Genomic DNA, 20,107 nt, shown 5'->3' with positions numbered 1-20,107 from the left:
TATTCTGTCACAGTTCCTGATGAGGAGGGTAGGTTGGTTAAGAAACCTGACCCAAAACACTATTATTGAAGTGGGTATGTATTCTCCATGTTAGGGAGGGATCCAGGTGTACTCCATTGTTTTGAAATGTTATGCAATGTTATGGTATGTTTTCATGTTATCCAATTTAGGGGTGGTATGTGAATTGGGTGTCTCAGCGAGGTCCAAGAGATTCCCCCAGTGGGAGTGTGTAGCTATGCAGGCCCTGGTTACTAGATTCCCTGCCTAATACGTAAGCCCTGGTACCAGCGCAGGCAGTGTTACGGTTAAATCTGCCCTTGCTGTAGTAAGCAGCTCCATTAGTGACAGGGGGGTAGCTTATGTCCTGGGTACTGCCCATACGGGGCTGAGACCTGGAGCCCCTCCCCTGGTAACAAAAAGGAGCTGCAGTTACAAATTTAGTGTGTTGTGGAAGTGTGGAGCTAGGGCTCTGGTTCACCTTCTTTCCCCTCCCTCAAGGGAATGGGATCATCTACCCCACACTCCACCAGGGAGTGTGGGAGACAGATATAGACCTTTGGTGCCTCAAGCCCTGGGGGTCGAGTCCAGGGACCAAGAGAACACACGCTGCGAGGTGACACTCCGCTGGGTTATGTAGGGTCCAGTGGGGGATAATCTCTCTTGCTGTCAGAGAAGAGAGTATACAGATGTATGCTGTATATGTTGGTATACCGTTGCTTTACCCTAAAGAATAAAGAACCAGTTACTGTTTTGTACCCTGCCTGAGGCTGCAGTTCTTCAGGGAGAGTGGAGAGTATTTTACACAGGGGACTGTAACTATCTGCGATAGGCCCTGTGGGAATGGAGGCGCTGTACCACCGAGAGAAGAACTATTCAAGCACCGAAAGCCTGTCCTGTCTATCCCCAACAACATCAGCGGATGCTCAGGGCCTTCTGTGAGCCTAACAGGTAGCACCAACAGCAGGTAACAGCAGTGAATCTCCCTCAGGGTGGGGAACAAGTGTTACACAAGTATTTGGTTATGTAGAGATTGCAACTTAAAGTGATTTATGCCTTATACTTGGATATTTTAAGAAATAATGATACCAAGAAGGATAAACTTAGTTTTTAAATCACCCAGAGTAAAGATTAAATGGCATGCTCTGTGTTTAATAATAAAATATGTTCTCTCTGTCTGATTTAGTTTGAAACTCACTGGTGTAAGAAAAGTCTGAACACCATTATTATGGAAGTAAGAACCACACCATTAAGCTAAATTTATTTTTGGTTTGCATTGCAATTTTTTTTACAGCTACCAGATAATTCATCTAACATAGGATTTCCCAGTTTTTAATAATCAGACATAAAAAGTTCAATTTCAAGCTACATTATGGTTTTTAAAAGGTGCAATCTTTCTGAGACACGCTTTTGACACATAAAATCCCTTGTATTCATTCAGCATTTAGATTGTATCATTTACATGTTCTTTTTAATGAATAAACAGCTGAAGTCTTATTATGGGGTAAATTCTATATAGTCCAAAGCAGCGCTTCGATCTGATTCTAGCCAATTTCTCTTTCAGTTTCCGGTTTACTTGACTGAACACTGATTTTCTAAAATTGGAATGTGACTTATTGTTTTATTCACTTAGATCATTAATCAATCATTTTTTTTTTTTTAGTTCTCTGCTTCTATATCCCATAGTGATGTGCCTGCAACACAGTCCAGAAAGCTTTGTTCATGTTCGACCATATATTATTATGAATTATCCCTAGCTGAACTGTAACATTTACAAGACGGAAACAGGGGCATTGAAAACTGAGATACAGGGACAGCTGCTTATATCATGTATTTAAAGATCTGTATTTCATTCCTTGAAAATATATGCACATATAATGGAAACGTGTTACGTTTTAAATAGCGTACTATTTGGAGAGATTAAATGCTAAGTGGCATAAAACAAATGAAAAATTAAACCTCTTGCTCACTCTTTTTGCAAATTTCTTATTCATTTTTGCTATTGTGTGCTAATTGCTGAACATTAAAACTATTTTATTAGTTAAAACACTTAAGGGATAGATGTTCTCTCACTTTACAGATTATTACCTCCCATTGTTTTTGAGTGGTTTGCATTTTGTAATCCCTTTTCTTTGTAGGCCCACGAAGCACTGAAGTTGGGTATTTAAATATGGTTATCGTGCTAATTTTGTTATTGGTTGATGTAGGCATTAACCGGATTGAGCAGAGAGAGTTGCCCTCTTTGGAGTGTGCGTGTGGTAATAACGGTACGAAAAATGAAAGGTTGGAATCTATGCATAATATGCCAGAAAAAAAGGCAGTATTACAAGGAGTTAAAAACTATTCAGATCTTGACCACATACTGGATATGTATCCGTATTTATATGGGAGACTCCTAAGTATAATTTCCCCTTTACATCTTATAAAAGATTACTGTAATCAGCTAAATATGAAGTTTTCACATGTTACATGTACGGTATACTGCACACCTGCACTAAGTCCCGTGTTACTAAGTAGTCTCCTGCCATAAGACACCTGAATTGAGGCCTAATTTACACATGTTATATATACTGTAGTTACATAGTAGAAGAGGCTGAAAAAATACATATGTCCATGAAGTTCAACCTATGATAAATTTAGACGACAGATACTTATCTTATATTTGTACTTAAAGTACATTGATCGAGAGGCAGGCAAACAAAATCTAAAGGGATGACAGTATCGTTTGAACTGCCCTTGGGATGAATAGTTCTTTTCAAAGCTCCTTATATTGACCCTGTATATATTTGTATATAGTTATATATATATATATATATAGTGCAGAATAAATGAGTTCTTCAGTATTAGGTGATACCTTTTTTATTGGACTAACAATTTATGTCATAGGACAAGCTTTCGAGAGTTCTCCTCTCTTCTTCAGGTCAAGCAATACTGATATACAAAGTATTCAATGGCTAAAACGGTGTAGAGAGAGGAAAACAAACAAAAATACAACAGATATTTACTGTAGATAAGGTAGGGTGTTAAGTGTTTGAAGCCTGGGGAAGGTGTCAAAGAAAGGTGGGGAGGGGAAGGGATGCTGGGGGGGAGAGAAAGTGTGGATAAGAATTGAGGCAAGCAGGATAATTACAAATAATTTTGATAGGGTGTGAGAAAGCCCATGTCCGCATTAAGTCCTTTGGTTTTGGTGTCAAAGAGTCTTATCATTCTGAGTTCAAATGTTTTCCGTTCTTGGGTGCTTTTAAACATTCCATTGAGGATTTTGATTTTTAAATCATTTATGGAATGATCTGTTTGTGAGAAGTGATGTCCCACAGGTGAGCAGTATCTTCCTTCTTTGCGATGGAGTATAGAGTGTCTGTGCATATTCATTCTTCCTTGTAGTTTTTGGCTGGTTTCCCCAATGTAGCAACCTTGTTTGCCTCTATTCTTATCCACACTTTCTCTTCCCCCCAGCATCCCTTCCCCTCCCCACCTTTCTTTGACACTGTCCCTGGCTTCAAACACTTAACACCCTACCTTATCTACAGTAAATATCTGTTTTTGTTTTGTTTTTTACCCTCTCTCTACACTGTTTTAGCCATTGAATACTTGTATATCAGTATTGCTTGACCTGAAGAAGAGAGGAGAACTCTCGAAAGCTTGTCCTATGACATAAATTGTTAGTCCAATAAAAAAGGTATCACCTAATACTGAAGAACTCATTTATTCTGCACTATCGCAACTGGACTAACACGGCTATTTTCTGCTTTATATATATAGTTATTATATCCCTTCTTAGACACCTCTTTTCTAATGTAAACACATCTAGTTTAGCTAGCCTCTCAAAAAAAGGTCAGATTTTCCATCCTCTTTATCAATATGATGGCTCTTCTCTGCCCTTTTTCTAGTTCCATAATGCACCCAAAACCATACTCCATATTCATGATGTGATCTTACTAATGCTTTACACAGTGGTATAATTATCTTACTTCTCTTCCATCCATACCCCTTTCAATGCAAGATAAGATCTTACTTGTCTTTGCAGCTACTGCCTGACATTGGCCACTATGCTAAGACATCTGTCTACAATCACTCCTACATCCTTCTGCATCAAGGATAAACCTAATTTTGCCCCATTTCACTTGTAAGTTTCTGTTTATTCTTGTTTCCTAAATGCATAACACACACACATTCCCAGCTAGCTCAAACTCCCACACCCACCACATCATGAATATATTTTTATGCCAAAATGAGTGCTACTGAGCGTGTCAAATGTATACAACAAAAGACAGGGGTGCCCAATGCTACATCAAATTGACAAAACATATATAGCCTGGCCTTCGGCAGCTATTGCTAATTCTGGGCCTTTCCTCTGTCAGTCCTGTTAGAACAGGCAGTGGAAAGGTTAATTCCTTCAGTTGGCCTGTTTGTGAGTTTCAGCTCTGAAGTATTGTAGCAATATTCAGAGGCGGGCCTAAGCAACCTTTGAGCATGTTAATCCAAAGGGTGGATATGGGTTGGAACACCCCCTGATGTGTGTGTGAGCCAATCGGTATCCAGCTTTGAGTTGTAATGATTCAAAGTTAGAGACACTCCCTGAGGATATTCAAATTGAGACATATTCCCAAATTCAGTTAGTGATCAGGAGTCTTCAGAGAGATCTGAGAGAGATAGCAAGCCAAGAAGAGTTCTCTCCCTCCTGCCCCACCTGGGTGAGGAGGGAGGGGAAGTTAAGCTGCCATGAGCAGAAATGCAGAGAGCCAGATCAGGCCTATGATGTTCTGCTGTATGCTGTGTATGCTGCTCTGAATAAAGAACCACAGAAAGAAGCTGCTGTGTGTGTGTATCACTGTTCCTGGTGTGAGGAGAATGGAGTGTCAGTGGGGGTCTCTCCTCTGGAGACCCCAGGGGATCCCTACTGGCTGGAGGCACTGCACCACCCAGAGAGAGCAAGGTACCCTGTCCCACACCACCTCCTGTCCCTGTCCTGGTTCTCCCCACAACACCGCGGAGCCCTCAGCCCTCCTGTTTACCAGCAGGTCACAGCACCCAGACCACTCAGAGTGACCAGAAGGAGTGTACCCCCCTATCTCATGTCGGGTGGGGTACCATAGAAGGGTTACACATATATGGTAATAAGTATAAAGTTTAAATACTTCAATAATAATAGTAATTACTTGGTTATTTAGTTAAACCCTTTAGCCAAAGCGTCGTAAGCCTGCATACCAAAACGTCAAGGAATAACCAAAAATGCAGGTCCTAACACTAAAACTGTGAACACTTCCTTTTACCTCTGTATGAGAACCTCCCCTCCCCACCTTTTTAACTTGGGAGGTTCTGGCATTTTGCTGAATGGACAAGACTCACTGTAGTTGCTTCCCCTCACAGAGGTAAAAGGAAGGGTTCACAGTTTTAGTGTTAGGACCTGCATTTTTGGTTATACCTTGACGTTTTGGTATGCAGGCTTACGACCTGCATTTTTGGTTATAGCTTGACGTTTTGGTATGCAGGCTTACGACGCTTTGGCCAAAGGGTTTAACTAAATAACCAAGTAATTACTATTATTATTGAAGTATTTAAACTTTATACTTATTACCATATATGTTTTGTCAATTTGATGCAGCATTGGGCAACCCTGTCTTTTGTTGTTTCCTAAATGCATAACCTTATATTTATTTGTATTTAACATCATCTGCAATTTACCTGCAGATGTTTCCAGTCTATCCAAGTCCTTCTGGAGAGAAATTACATCCTGTTCTGATTTTACTACATTACACAATTTAGAGTCATCAGCGAAGATGGAAGCTCCCTATGCCAATGTTAAGGTCATTAATAAACAAGTTAAAAAGCAGGAGTCCAAGTACAGATCCTTGTGGTACTCCACTTACAACTGTCACCCAATCTGGAAAGATTACACTTATGATAACTCTGTGGTCTATCTTTCAACCAGTATTCAATCCAGGTGCAAATATTTTTACCCAGACCAATTGCCTTCATTTTGTACACTAACCTCTTGTGTGGCACTGTATCAAAAGTTTTAGCAAAATCTAAGTAGACCACATCAACGGCATTACCCTGTCTAAATTCCTACTTCCCTTCTCAAAGAGACTAATAAGCTTAGTTTGTCACGACCTATCCTTCATAAATCCATGCTGATAATTTCTAATAATTGTGTTATCCAGTAGGTATTCCTGAATAAAATCCTGTACTAAACCTTCAAATAGTTTCCCCACTAGTGATGTCAGCTTACAGGTTTGTAATTCCCTGGTTGTGATCTAGCTCCCTTTTTAAATATAGACACTATGTTCGATTTACGCCAATCTTGTGATACTGAGCCTGTGGCAATGGAGTTCTGTAACTGTAATGGTTTGGCTATTACTCAACTTAGCTCCTTTATAACCCGTGGGTGCATGCTATCGGGCCAGATGCTTTATTTACTTTAATTTTATCAAGCCGCTATGCACATCTTTGCAACATTTTGATGGCAAATTAATTTTTTTGGGGAGCTTAAAATTAATATTTTGTTTTCAGTATGTCCTATGTTCAAATACAGATACGTTGTTCATGTACCAGAACTTTCTAGAGCAGAGCACTAATACACAGAAACAGTGTCTGCCGTCTCTACTAAGGTATTTCTGGAAATGAAACGAGACTTTAAATTGGTCACAGGAATTTTGTGTGAAATCATGGTCTGAATTCAGTGCTGCTGACTGTCAAAGGTTGCAAGTGATACACTGTGTGTTTGGAGTTCCCAACTTAGCTGTTAGTGAAACACAATCTACTAGAATCCTTTCTGAAGTCGTTCTTTGTATATCTAGACATACATGCGTAACTAAATATCCATTACATTCCATCTATTTATTCCACACCCATGTGGCACTGGAACCACTCTGCAAACTTCTTAACACTTTCAGTGCCACAGAGACCTGCATTGTATACACTACCTAAATAGACTCTTCCACTCAGCAATATCAATTCAGGGCACAAAGAAGTCAAACATTTAACAAATGTACTTTTTAGACAATTTCTTTAAAAAATACACAATGTTCAGAACTTATTGTACTTCCCAACAAATGTCACACCCACATTTCCACCTAAAAAAAGAACCTAAAATCTGCATGAACAAAAAATAGTAAATGTGTTTTTCTAAAGATATATGTAATTGATATTTTAGACCAACTAAGGGGGACTTTCCTCTTGAACATAAATGCCCATATTTACTAAGAGGTGATACTCCACAACATACCTTCCATCGTAAAAGGCTACTTACCACCCATTTAAGTGACTTGCTGGAAGGTGTCTTCTGGAACTTTTAACGGGTCTCGTGGAATAGCACTGTTTTGTAAATATGGACCAAAATGTTGGACAGCACATCTACAAAATCCTTAATCAAACGTTTCTTCTAATGCTACTATTCAGTATGCTGTGATGCTCCTTTTTCATGTCGGAGAAGCTCTGAGCTCTCTTCATGTGAATCGACTTCAGAGTTTTCCTGACATGGAGAAGTAACTTCTTAGCCTATTGAACAGGGTTCTTCAAGGGCTTAGAACACAGCCACTTGTCTACGTTCTCATGTTTTTTTTGTGCTTCATATTATTCTGTTGCCAACACCCATTGTGACTTTAATATTGATATTCGATGGGTTTAGATGGTAATAGAAATAGTACCATGGAGTGCTGATAATTATAGAAGGCTCCTATACTGCAATAGTAAAAGATCTATGTATCAAGGCAAAAGTGGTGAGATTCTGGGGCAGAAAAGTTGCACCATAGGTATCAAAGAAAACTCCTATAGCTCTTGATGGGATTTTTTCTTTTGCTTTGTACAGTGAATATTTTTTGCCCCAGAATTGCACCACTTTTGCCTCCTGTAAAAAAAAAAACACACAACACAATCGCAGATTGGGAATACATAGTGACATTGAGTTCAGATTCATGTTGAATTTCCATTCAGGCATCCAAGAAAAAAAAAAATGCTTCTTCAGGAAATTAATTCTTTTTTTGCAACTTTGTATCATGCATGATATTTTTACGTTATTGATAAAATGACAGTCTTTGAAACACTGTTCCCTGTATTCTGTATTCTTCCACTTACAAGGAATCCAAGAGAAGAGATTGGTAAAAATGAGGGTGCCAAAAATCATAGTTTAAATCCAAAGTGGAAATAAAACATGGCATTTGAACCAGTCAGAAGATTACAGTTTTGTAACACACAGACATATGTGTCCACATTGCAAGTTACAGTATAACTTGAAGGAAACGAGGAACATTATGATATACTTCTCTTCTTATTGTAGTCATTTTGATCGGAGGGCGCAGAAACATCTGTAAAAGAATCAAATAAAAATATACAGTATGGTGTCGTCAATTTTTACATGTGTAATTCTTTCATTTTTATTTTATTTACTATATATTTTTATTTCACTCTTTTACATGTTTTTTGCGTCCTCTGATCAAGATCAAACAAAACTAGGAGACTGGTAGGAAAAGTCTTTTTAGAGGAGCAGCATCACAAACATCACTGAATTGTATTATCGCAATGGGAAGGCGGGGCAGGAGCGCAGCCATGATGTCATGAGGCTCGTTCGCCCTCATTGGCTGAACCGCCGCTATGACGTGGCCATCACTCGGCCGCCATGCCAAAAGACAAAAATCTTGTCTTTTGGCAAAGGTGGTTGCGCATCGCGCTTTCTGGAGGCGCGCAGGCAGGGACTACAGCCAGACCCATAGAGGGCCATATCTTGTTCTCGCCACGCACATCATAGCGTGCGCAACCGCGAGCAGTGGGGACGAGGCCTAAGGGAAGCTTTCGTCACTAAATATCATTGCGTTATTATTGTTCGTTAACAGTAACAGGTCAGAAGATCTCCGTAGTTAAGTAAAATGCTCAATACCATAGGATTTGCATATTAAGAACCCGAAGGTCAGTAAAATGTTATTGTTCCTTTATTTTTAAGGGAAATGGCTGAATAACATACAGTAGTGTTAAATAGCTTTGTGGATATGGATACGATAAAATGAAATAACGTACTTTAACATTAAAAAAATAGCAATCTCCTGAGGATCTACCCCATAGCTCTGTCACAGTCTACCACACACATCCCAATAGAGAAACCAAGTACATGTTCTGCAATTTGTACCATAACAGTAATTTATACATTTTTTATAGCCTTAATTGCCACTGAAATCCTTGTAAAGCTTTTATATTCTAAATCAAACTGCACTGCCCATTTACTAGAAAAATCAAAGATCACAACTGAAATAGGCGCACGGGGACATAAGTTATCCCTAATTCCTAAATGATACACAACACACCAAGTGTCCTCAGCACTGAAAACAAGAATAAATTCTCACAGGGGTACAAGTATACTCCCAAAAATAGAACAACAGTATGACAATCCACAAGAAAAATATGTAATTTAACATTTAAGATCATAAAAATAATAGTGGAAAGTACACCACATCCAGGGAACTGTAGTCAAAACAATCAAATAATGGTGTAGGACAACCAAGCGGCAAAGGATAAATAAAAGAACCTAGAGCACTAATCCACCATCTGAACAGGTAACTAGAGAACAGGGACAGATGCACATAAGAAAAAAAATGTAGTACTGTATTTGAATCCAATAGCTGGAACAGAAAAAAACACCAAATAAGGGGCTAAATGCCAGAACCGACTGGGAGGGGGAAGAAACAAACATAAAATAGGGGCAAAAACAAGAACAATAATACTCGGAAGGAGGGCAACACTTTGGGGTGGCAGACCCCTTTAAGTAGTACTTCCCTTAGAATCCCTACAAACAGGGTTTTGATAGAAAGATCCTGTAGTGAGTCCCTCAGTCAGTTTCAGCCTTCTATAGTTGCGCATGTTCTGGTGGATAAGTACCTTACATTCTTTTATTTATCATATGCAACCTGGTTGTCTTACACCATTATTTGATTGTTTTAACTACAGTTCGCAGGATGTGGTGTACTTTCCACTATTATTTTTACGATCTCTTGTGCGTTGTTAAATGACATATTTTTCTTGTTCATTGCCAATTGGTGTTCTATTTTTTGGAATACATTTGTACCCTTGCCATTTTTATTGTATTTTAAACAGATACATTGTCCAATGAAAATACTGACACAATTAGACTTTCGTTTTTAATTCTCGGACACAGCTGTCTCTTCATATTTCATTTAAGATAAGCTCTTTTGTCACATTGATTTATCATGCTTCATCTTTGGCACCTTGTGTAATATCCCCAAATTCTTCTGTAATTGTTTTTCTCATTCCATAAAAGAGCTATTATTAGCACTAAAGTGAAGTAATGCTACTTATTTGTAATGTATATGTATGTTTACCAGTTCAAGAATAATACTATAGCCAATGATGCACAGCATCTGACCAGCATTATAAAACGTAATAGGTAAAAATACAAAATATGTATTTTTGGAGGTTGATGTGCTAGTCACACAGGTCAGGTGATACTGCCATGATAGCCTCACACAGACACTCTGTCTGTGACGAGGTTTCTAAAACTGGTAGTTAAACATTTCACCAAGTTACATCACATAGCAGTAATTTGATGACTGTGATCGGTAGTTCCAGTAAACTAGTGCTTCCCTGTTAATTACAATAAAGCATCAAAAAAAGGGAAGAAATGTTAAAGTAAAAATAAATGTAATACTTGTTAGAGGATGGGTACCCCCCGTGCATCCTCATTTTTAATATTATTACAGATGTAGCAGACTTTATTACCCATGTTAACGCAGTAAATTCAGCGTGTGGTAAGGCGAGACCGCATGCATTACCATTGTTTTTAACAGTATCATGTTACCAGGAGTAATAACTGCTGCTACATCTGTACCTTAAAGTGTCAGTGCCTTGGGGAGTCCCTTTAAATATCTGAACCTAGAACTGACATGATGCTCGTTTTCTTTTGTGGACTCTCTGTATCAAGGAAGATTTGGAGCAATGTTGTTGTAAAGAGCATCAATGCCCCAGTTTTGTCCCACTGATATCTGCTTACGATTTTGGAAGGGGACAATAGGAGGAGCCAGTGAGGTGTTAAATACTGCATTGTTAACCAGGCAAGGGAATTTATGGTTCTTGTACAGCATTAATGTACATATTCAGGATCTGAATACATGTACATTTGGGTACTCTGGCTGTAGAGGTTTTCTTGAGGTAATTTATCTGCTTCTTATCTGTGAAAATAAGAAAATAATGTACATGGAAAAGCAATGTTATTTTCTTTGGCTCTTCTATTTCATTCATTACAGAAGAATGAGTTAACATTTATGCATAGAATAAACATTCAACAAAAAGAGCATCTTAAAGATAGTAATATTATTCAAGCACACATAACATATATCTTCATGTAGAATGATGGAACATTGTTACAGCAAATAATTTAACAAAAAACTATTAAGCAATACTTTTGTTAAAAGGTTAATAACTGCAAGTAAATGTATTTTTTTCAGTGTTGGACTGAGGCATCTTGCGCCCACTATAGACTCTGACTGTAAGTCCCTCCCATCCTACTCCCAACCCCCGTGGTTGTTGAGGAGGAGAGGTGGGAAGCACAGATGTTGAGCAGGGGGCCAGCGGTTGGAAGTGGAAGATAAAATACAGAAGTCTATCGATAATGTTAAAAGGAAACTTACCATAATATGCATATGAGAATGGGCAGGGGGTGAGGATAGAATCGGTGCAGTCGAGGATGAGACGCTAACATTGCAGCAGTCACTTGTGAATCTCAAAAAGAGATACAAAATGCTGGAAAACAAGACAGGTGATTTGGAAAATCGTTTTCATCGCAACAAGGTGGGGACATTTTCTGGGGGAAAATACATATACCTAATATACATTTTAAGCAGCATTGCTTTTCTAAATCATAAACTTCCCTATCAAAAGCTGCTATTAAAGAAAGCGTTCAGCTCACTAACATTTTCATGTAATATGCAGTTTTATGAGCCTTTTAGTTAAAGCTGCCATAAAAAAAAATAATAAAAAAATATATATAGATGTAGCCAGGTTCCCCCCTGTCATGGCTGACCCCCTCCTCCCTTTCGGCCGACGCTGTGTACGAGGGAGTGAGGGGGGGCCGTGTGCGCGAAGGAGCGATCCCTGGTAGCTAGGGACGCGAGCGGCGAGCAGGCCGGTTGCCGGGGACGCGATCGGGCCGTCGGTAAGGCCGCGATCGCGTTGCTACCGGCCCGGCGGCTCGGGAAGCAGGGCGCCGCCATGTTAGGGCTGTTGCGCATGCGCAGTGCCCCAACCCAGCGCGGGAGGACCAGATAGTTCGCGCATGCGCGAGATGAGCATGCCAGCCCCCAGGGTGCATAGGGGCAGAGACACCTGATGCCAGGGAGCCTATCAGAAGGCCAGATTCCCCTGCTAGCAAAGAGATACATTTCGCGGGGTTTTGCAGCCACGCATTCACTCAGGATCCGGACCAGCTAGGGGTAGGAGGTAGATGCAGGGGTGAGTGACCCTCTGCATTAGGCCAGCAGCCCCCAAGGTCCCAGTTAGGTCCTGAGCCATCTATTAGCTTGTGGAGCTTAGGGACAGGCCCTAGATAGGGACACTGCCCCATTTATTGGTTGAATAGACAGGGACACAGTGTTGAAGCCGTGCGGCCCTGTGAGGTGGGTTCTGGGCTCAGAACACCACCCAAGACCCTGCGACAAGGAGTGACATTGTTGCGCTGGACTTTCAACCCACGCGGTGTGGAGGACCCCGTCGGGTCGTGTGGATTTATATCGCGGTACCCGTGGCTGGAGCCCGGGCAGGTAACCTGCATCTCACGTGCACCAACCAGGCCTATCACCAAACATAGTGGCTGCGCAGTCACACACACACCTGTACAGTGGTATTTGACTTCGAGAACACGAGACATTTGGGTGGGGGTTACTGGACACAGGGTGGGGGCACACTGTGGGTGGTTAGCGTCCGCCGTGACACTGTGGGTGGTTAGCGTCCGCCGTGACGCCTAGAGGTGATAGCGTCCGCCGTGACGCATAGTGTGGTTAGCGTCCGCCGTGGCGCAATATGCTGTTATGCTGTTTTGATGTTATGCTGTTTTGATGTTATGCTGTTACGTGATTTGTGTGTTTCCATGCAGTAAAGCCCGTCCTGTTTTATATTCTGTAGTGTTGTGTGGTTGTTCCTGTGAGGGCCTCCTCCCACTCCGTTGGGATCCCTCCCAGGTGGAGGCGTTGCACCTAGAGATGTATGATAACGATGTACCCCAGGTTCCCCAAGCGGAGGCTTAGGCTCCTGAGAGCCACACAGGTTGCACAGCACGTAGTAGCGGCGGTAGTCATAGGGAAGACCCGTTACATTTGGAGGCGCTGCTGAGATTGAGACCTGGGGTGCCCGAACTCAGCAAAAATGTCGTTAGGTTACACGTTACCTTCCCGCCAAGAGGTGTACACGTGGGCGGTAAAAAGGCAAGTCCCGCCCTCACAAACCCTTGCTGTAGGACAAGTTCCCGCCAATGCCTCATCCTATGAACTATGTTTAATCCTAATGCAGTACCCAGGCTTAGAAGATGCCAGAATCTTGGGTCGCCGCTCCGACCCCGACGGGTCATGGTGCACCGTATTAATCACTGGGGGATGTGAATTGTCGCCACAGCAAGGCCCATCCAACTTGCCACGGGGCCCTCAGCTCAGGGTGTCCTGTTATATATCCTGAAATGCCGATAAAACCCGAACCCTGTAGCCCCAGAACAGACCTGCTAGAGACTAGTATGCGCATGTCCCTGTCCCCACCAGAAAGTGTATGCGGGGATGAGGCCAGTGTATTATCCTGTGCTAATTGTCGCTCAAGCAGACGGAGCTCCAGCCCCAGTAGAATGGGAGAAATCCAATTACTAGCCCAGGCCATCCAACAACTGGGTAGGCCCAAGCACGAATCCCCTTCCCCTCAGCCATACCGCAAGTTAAAGCTCTTTTCAGGGGTAAACCCTACTCCCACTGGTGAAGAGGCTTTTGATGTTTGGAAGGAATATGCTTCACAGGTACTGGAAGAGTGGACCTGTCCTGATGAGGTGAAAAGACAACGAATCATGGAGTGCCTGCGCCCGCCTGCGTCCACTACCATCAAGATGTATAAAGATCAGCATACGGGGGTTACCGCACATCAGATGATGGAGTCGCTTACCCGGGCATATGGTAAGGAAGATGATGTGAGTGAACTATGGACTAAGTATTACAATCTCCGCCAGAAAGAGGGGGAAGACCTATCCGAGTTCATACAACGGATCCAATTGCTCTTGTGGGAGCTACGTTCCCGCCAAGTCATCAAGGCCTCAGAAGTAAATGAGTATAGGCGCACTCAATTCCTGCGGGGAGCCATACCCACGCACCATATCGTGATAATGCTCAGACGCACGCTACAGAAGGGAGACCCCCCTACTCTAGAAGACCTACTGGATGAGGTGAAGGGTCATGAGGCCTATACTAGGTTGCATACGCCCAAGAAGGCCAAAGACCCGCGCAAGGATGAGACCAAGGAAGCAACAGTGCCCAAAGCAAAGGGGAGCAAGAGCGGTAAGGATACGGCCACCCCGGAGGTGCCTAGGTCCGCTCCCAGGTCACTTGACGGTCCGGGTCCCCGCCCAGACTTCCGTTGCTTCAACTGTGGCGAGCAGGGCCATGTTGCAAGGAACTGTTCAAACCCCACTAAGGCCCAGACCTACACTGTGACCGTGCGGAAGGCAAGCTCGTCCCTATCAACCATACCCGAAGATGTTGCCGAGGAGTCGGGGGGGCCTTCCACGAAGGAGACGTCCCCGGCCGATGCTTACTGCCGAGTAGGGCCCACCGCTGTAATAAGAGTCGTCGTGGAGGGGATATACTCTTCAGCACTTCTGGACACTGGATCACAGGTGAGCATCATCTACCGTCCATTCTACGACCAGCACCTCAGCCATCTTCCCTTGCAGTCAGCTGAAAAGATGAAGTTATGGGGACTGAGTAAAGATGATTATCCCATAGACGGAATAGTAGCGGTCAAGCTGGATATCTTGCAGTTGAACACTAACAAGTCGCATCCCATGCTGGTGGAAGCTTTGGTCTGTCCAGAGGCTCGAGAACATCCCAGTGCCCCCATCATACTAGGCACGAATGCCGATATTGTGAGGTCGGTGATTCGCTCATTCCTACAAGAAGCCGGTGAGCTACCGTTGTCATCCCTGAATATAGCCCCTGGCCTGCGGGAAGAATGCTATAGGGTGGCGTATGAGGAACAGTATGGTGAAATCTTTAATCAAGAGCGAGGGTTATTGCAGATTCCACCAGGGGGAGTGAGGCACGTGACAGCGCTGATCAAGTACCCCAGTCGGCACGAACACGACCGATACTTCTCGCTAGAGACCCTCCCCGAGTCTGAGAATCAGTGGGGATACCGAATGATACCTGAAGTACGGGATTGGCCATCTACTGTCCCTAGGAAGATTACCGTGTCTATCCAGAACATGTCTCTCCATACCGTGCCGCTGGAAGTAGGACAAAGGTTGGGTAGAATTTATCCTGTGGATCCTGTAGACGATCCAGTGACCGTTCACACTGCCCGTGTGGGAGAAGAGGCCGAGGCACTACAATTCGACTTCGGAGAGTCTCCCCTGGGAGAAGCATGGAAAGAGAAGCTATGTGCTCAGTTGAGAGAGAGACGAGATGTGTTCTCTACTAGTGAGATGGACGTGGGATGCAGCAGAAGCGCTCAGCACACGATTCGTCTGAATGATGACACGCCATTTAGGGAAAGGTCGCGCCGCTTAGCTCCCAGAGATGTGGAGGATGTGCGGGGTGTCCTGAACGAGATGGAAACGGCCGGCATAGTGACCGGATCTCGGAGTCCCTATGCCTCACCGATTGTGGTGGTACGAAAGAAGAATGGGTCTGTTCGATTGTGCGTGGACTACAGAACATTGAACAGACGTACTGTGCCTGACCAATACACGCTACCCCGAATAGAGGAGATTCTCAGCGCACTGTCCGGAAGCCAGTGGTTTAGCGTGTTGGACCTTCGATCTGGGTATTACCAGGTTCCGATGAGCCCTACGGATCAAGAAAAGACGGCGTTTGTCTGTCCCGTGGGATTTTATCAGTTCACTCGGATGCCCCAAGGTATCTGTGGCGCTCCAGCCACTTTCCAACGGCTTATGGAAAAGACGATTGGAGATATGTGTCCGCGTGAGTGTTTGGTCTATCTAGACGACATAATCGTGTTCGGAGCCACCCTTGAAGAACACGAGACTAGGCTGATGAAAGTATTGGATCGCTTAGGGAAAGAAGGCCTGAAGCTCTCATTGGATAAGTGCCGCTTCTGTCGAACATCGGTCACTTATGTGGGTCATATCGTGTCCGCAGACGGAGTGGCCACCGACCCGGCCAAGGTGGAGGCGGTGGTGAATTGGCCAAGACCCGAGAATGTGCTGGAGCTGAGGTCATTTCTCGGGTTCTGTGGATATTATAGAAGATTCGTGGATGGATACTCCAAGAAGGCAGCTGTGCTGAACGATCTGCTGAAGGTCTATCCAGAGGAACCCAAGCAGAAGAGGACCCCCCCAAGGACCCCCTTCGGGGATCGGTGGACGCCGGCTTGTGAGGAAGCATTTAAGAGGCTGAAGAATAGTTTAACAGAGGCTCCCGTTCTAGCATATGCTGACCCGGAGAAGCCTTACATTCTGCACGTGGATGCCAGCCTCAACGGATTGGGAGCTGTGCTACACCAGAAGTACCCCACTGGGCTTCGTCCCGTGGCATATGCAAGTAGAAGTTTGACTCCCAGTGAAAAGAATTATCCAGTTCACAAATTGGAGTTCCTCGCCCTCAAATGGGCCATATCTGACAAACTACATGATTACCTATATGGGGTCACCTTCGAGGTCCGAACAGACAACAATCCGCTGACCTATGTACAAACCACGGCCAAATTAGATGCGACCGGTCACAGATGGTTGGCCACCCTCGCCAATTACCAGTTTTCTATGAAATATAAGCCTGGACCTCTCAATATAGGAGCCGATGCTCTATCTAGGAGATCGGGACTGGGCGAGACCGCCGACGATGGCCCTTGGGAAGAAATTCCAGGACCAGGAATGAGAGCTATGTGTTCCACTGCTGCTATTGTAAACGACCGAGTGGCATTCTCCGAGCTACGAGTAGTGGATTCTTTAGGGTGTCGACCTCAAGCCCTTCCAGAAGCTTACTGCCACCCTGATGGCATGGGTCTAACACAAGACGTCATCTTCACGGTGAAGGAACTGGTACTAGCACAGACACATGATCCTGCGGCTAAGGCTGTCCGCGAGGCCCTACACAAAAATGACTCTGCACTGGTGAAACGGGCTCCTCGCGAGGATGTGGGTCTTCTCATGAGAGAATGGGATAAGTTTGAGATGGATAACGGCCTACTCTATAGGGTTGTTCAATTCCACAATCATCCTGACCGTCGACAACTATTTCTACCTCGGCGTATGCAAGGTCTCGTTTTAAGATCACTACATGATGATCATGGACATTTGGGGGTGGATAAGACCTTGGGTTTAGTGCGAGACCGGTTCTTCTGGCCTAGGATGCGGGAGTCAATTGAACAACACTGCAGAAAAAGTCTACGGTGCATTCATAGGAAGACCCTTCCCACCCGTGCTGCTCCAATGGGCCATCTCAAAAGTGCTGGGCCTATGGATTTAGTTTGTATGGACTTTTTGTGCATAGAGCCAGATTCAAAGGGTATAGGAAATGTGCTAGTAGTGACAGATCACTACACTCGATACGCTCAAGCCTTCCCCACGAAGGACCAGAAGGCTACCACAGTGGCTAAAGTGCTGTGGGAGAAGTATTTTGTGCATTATGGTCTGCCCAGCAGGATGCACTCTGACCAGGGACGGGATTTTGAGAGCAAGCTGATCAAAGAGTTGCTAACACTGTTGAACATTCAAAAGTCCAGGACTACTCCCTACCACCCGGAGGGAGATGCTCTCCCTGAAAGATTTAATCGGACATTGCTGGACATGCTAGGCACTCTGAAAAATTCCCAAAAAGGAGAATGGAGTAAACATGTTGAGGCCTTGGTGCATGCCTACAATTGCACTAGGCACGAGTCCACCGGATACACCCCATACTTCATGATGTTCGGGAGAGAAGCCAGACTGCCAATCGACATCCGCCTATGGGTATCTACCGACGGGATACCCAACATGGCTCATTATCGATATGTGCAGAGACTCCAGGACAGTCTGCACCGTGCCTATCAGTTAGCTGAAAGAGCCACCGCTCGATTGAATGCCAATAATAAAAGACGGTACGACCACAAAGTACGCTATAGAGCGCTCCAACCAGGAGACGCAGTTCTCCTGCGCAACTTAGGGATTCCAGGCAAGCACAAGTTAGCTGATCGCTGGAGGGAAGGGCCTTTTCAAGTAGAGTCCCAAATGCCGGGCCTCCCTGTTTATCGCATACGTGATGTGAATGGCAAAGTAAAAGTTTGGCACCGAAACCACTTGTTACCTATCTCCCAACTGGGAGAAAGTGAACCTGAAACAGAAACAGTAATGAACGACAGTGAGCCTGAAGAGGCTATTGCGAATCCCGGCCCCATAGATGAGACCATTCAGGATCCTTTGGAGGGAACATCCAACCGAGACTGGTGGGCACCTCCCGAAGGCGCAACAAGTAAGGGGCCAGCTGACAAAGTACCGCCATTGGAATTTTCACCAAGTAATCAACCACTAGATCCTACCACTCCGAGTTTTGTGCCTCAAAGAGACAATGTTCAGTTGCAAAGAGACTTTCCCCAAACTGGTTCACCCTCTGCCAGAGAGTCTAGGCCTCAAGCCTACGATGGTCTGTCTCAAGAGGAAGAAATGGAGACTGAGACTCGCAGGAGTCAGAGAGTGAGACGCCCTCCCACTAGAGTGGCTTATGATTCATTAGGGGCACCTCACTATGAGTCTCAGCAGCAAGCTAAAGCCAAGCTAGCCTCAGTTATCAATATGTTTGTTGAACTGTACAATCTCGTTTAGAGTAATCGTTAAGTTGTACTTTAACACTGCATTTTTATTATATAAAGTTTGTACACTGTTGGAAGGTTATGTGGTTCAAGCGAGGACGTTGGAGTTCTCACCAGGGGGAGGATGTAGCCAGGTTCCCCCCTGTCATGGCTGACCCCCTCCTCCCTTTCGGCCGACGCTGTGTACGAGGGAGTGAGGGGGGGCCGTGTGCGCGAAGGAGCGATCCCTGGTAGCTAGGGACGCGAGCGGCGAGCAGGCCGGTTGCCGGGGACGCGATCGGGCCGTCGGTAAGGCCGCGATCGCGTTGCTACTGGCCCGGCGGCTCGGGAAGCAGGGCGCCGCCATGTTAGGGCTGTTGCGCATGCGCAGTGCCCCAACCCAGCGCGGGAGGACCAGATAGTTCGCGCATGCGCGAGATGAGCATGCCAGCCCCCAGGGTGCATAGGGGCAGAGACACCTGATGCCAGGGAGCCTATCAGAAGGCCAGATTCCCCTGCTAGCAAAGAGATACATTTCGCGGGGTTTTGCAGCCACGCATTCACTCAGGATCCGGACCAGCTAGGGGTAGGAGGTAGATGCAGGGGTGAGTGACCCTCTGCATTAGGCCAGCAGCCCCCAAGGTCCCAGTTAGGTCCTGAGCCATCTATTAGCTTGTGGAGCTTAGGGACAGGCCCTAGATAGGGACACTGCCCCATTTATTGGTTGAATAGACAGGGACACAGTGTTGAAGCCGTGCGGCCCTGTGAGGTGGGTTCTGGGCTCAGAACACCACCCAAGACCCTGCGACAAGGAGTGACATTGTTGCGCTGGACTTTCAACCCACGCGGTGTGGAGGACCCCGTCGGGTCGTGTGGATTTATATCGCGGTACCCGTGGCTGGAGCCCGGGCAGGTAACCTGCATCTCACGTGCACCAACCAGGCCTATCACCAAACATAGTGGCTGCGCAGTCACACACACACCTGTACAGTGGTATTTGACTTCGAGAACACGAGACATTTGGGTGGGGGTTACTGGACACAGGGTGGGGGCACACTGTGGGTGGTTAGCGTCCGCCGTGACACTGTGGGTGGTTAGCGTCCGCCGTGACGCCTAGAGGTGATAGCGTCCGCCGTGACGC

General features: G+C 44.7%; 1 protein-coding gene across 4 annotated transcripts in view; it reads left to right on the top strand.

Annotated features, from left to right (window-relative positions):
* XIRP2 (xin actin binding repeat containing 2) overlaps nt 1–20,107 on the top strand; it is a 217,077-nt gene that overhangs the window by 132,811 nt on the left and 64,159 nt on the right. Inside the window, exon 1 of one of the 4 annotated variants that reach the window (XM_075609170.1) lies at nt 507–964. The exons of the other annotated variants lie outside the window; for them this stretch is intronic. The gene's annotated coding sequence lies outside the window, so the exon portion shown is untranslated. Of the gene's footprint in view, nt 1–506; nt 965–20,107 lie in introns of those variants that run through there. 4 annotated transcript variants of the gene reach the window in all.

The sequence above is a fragment of the Ascaphus truei genome, chromosome 7, assembly GCF_040206685.1.
Source record: "Ascaphus truei isolate aAscTru1 chromosome 7, aAscTru1.hap1, whole genome shotgun sequence".
In the NCBI taxonomy this organism is placed as follows: Eukaryota; Metazoa; Chordata; class Amphibia; order Anura; family Ascaphidae; genus Ascaphus; species Ascaphus truei.
Note: the sequence above shows the minus strand (reverse complement) of the source record. Positions and strands in the feature narration are given on the sequence as shown.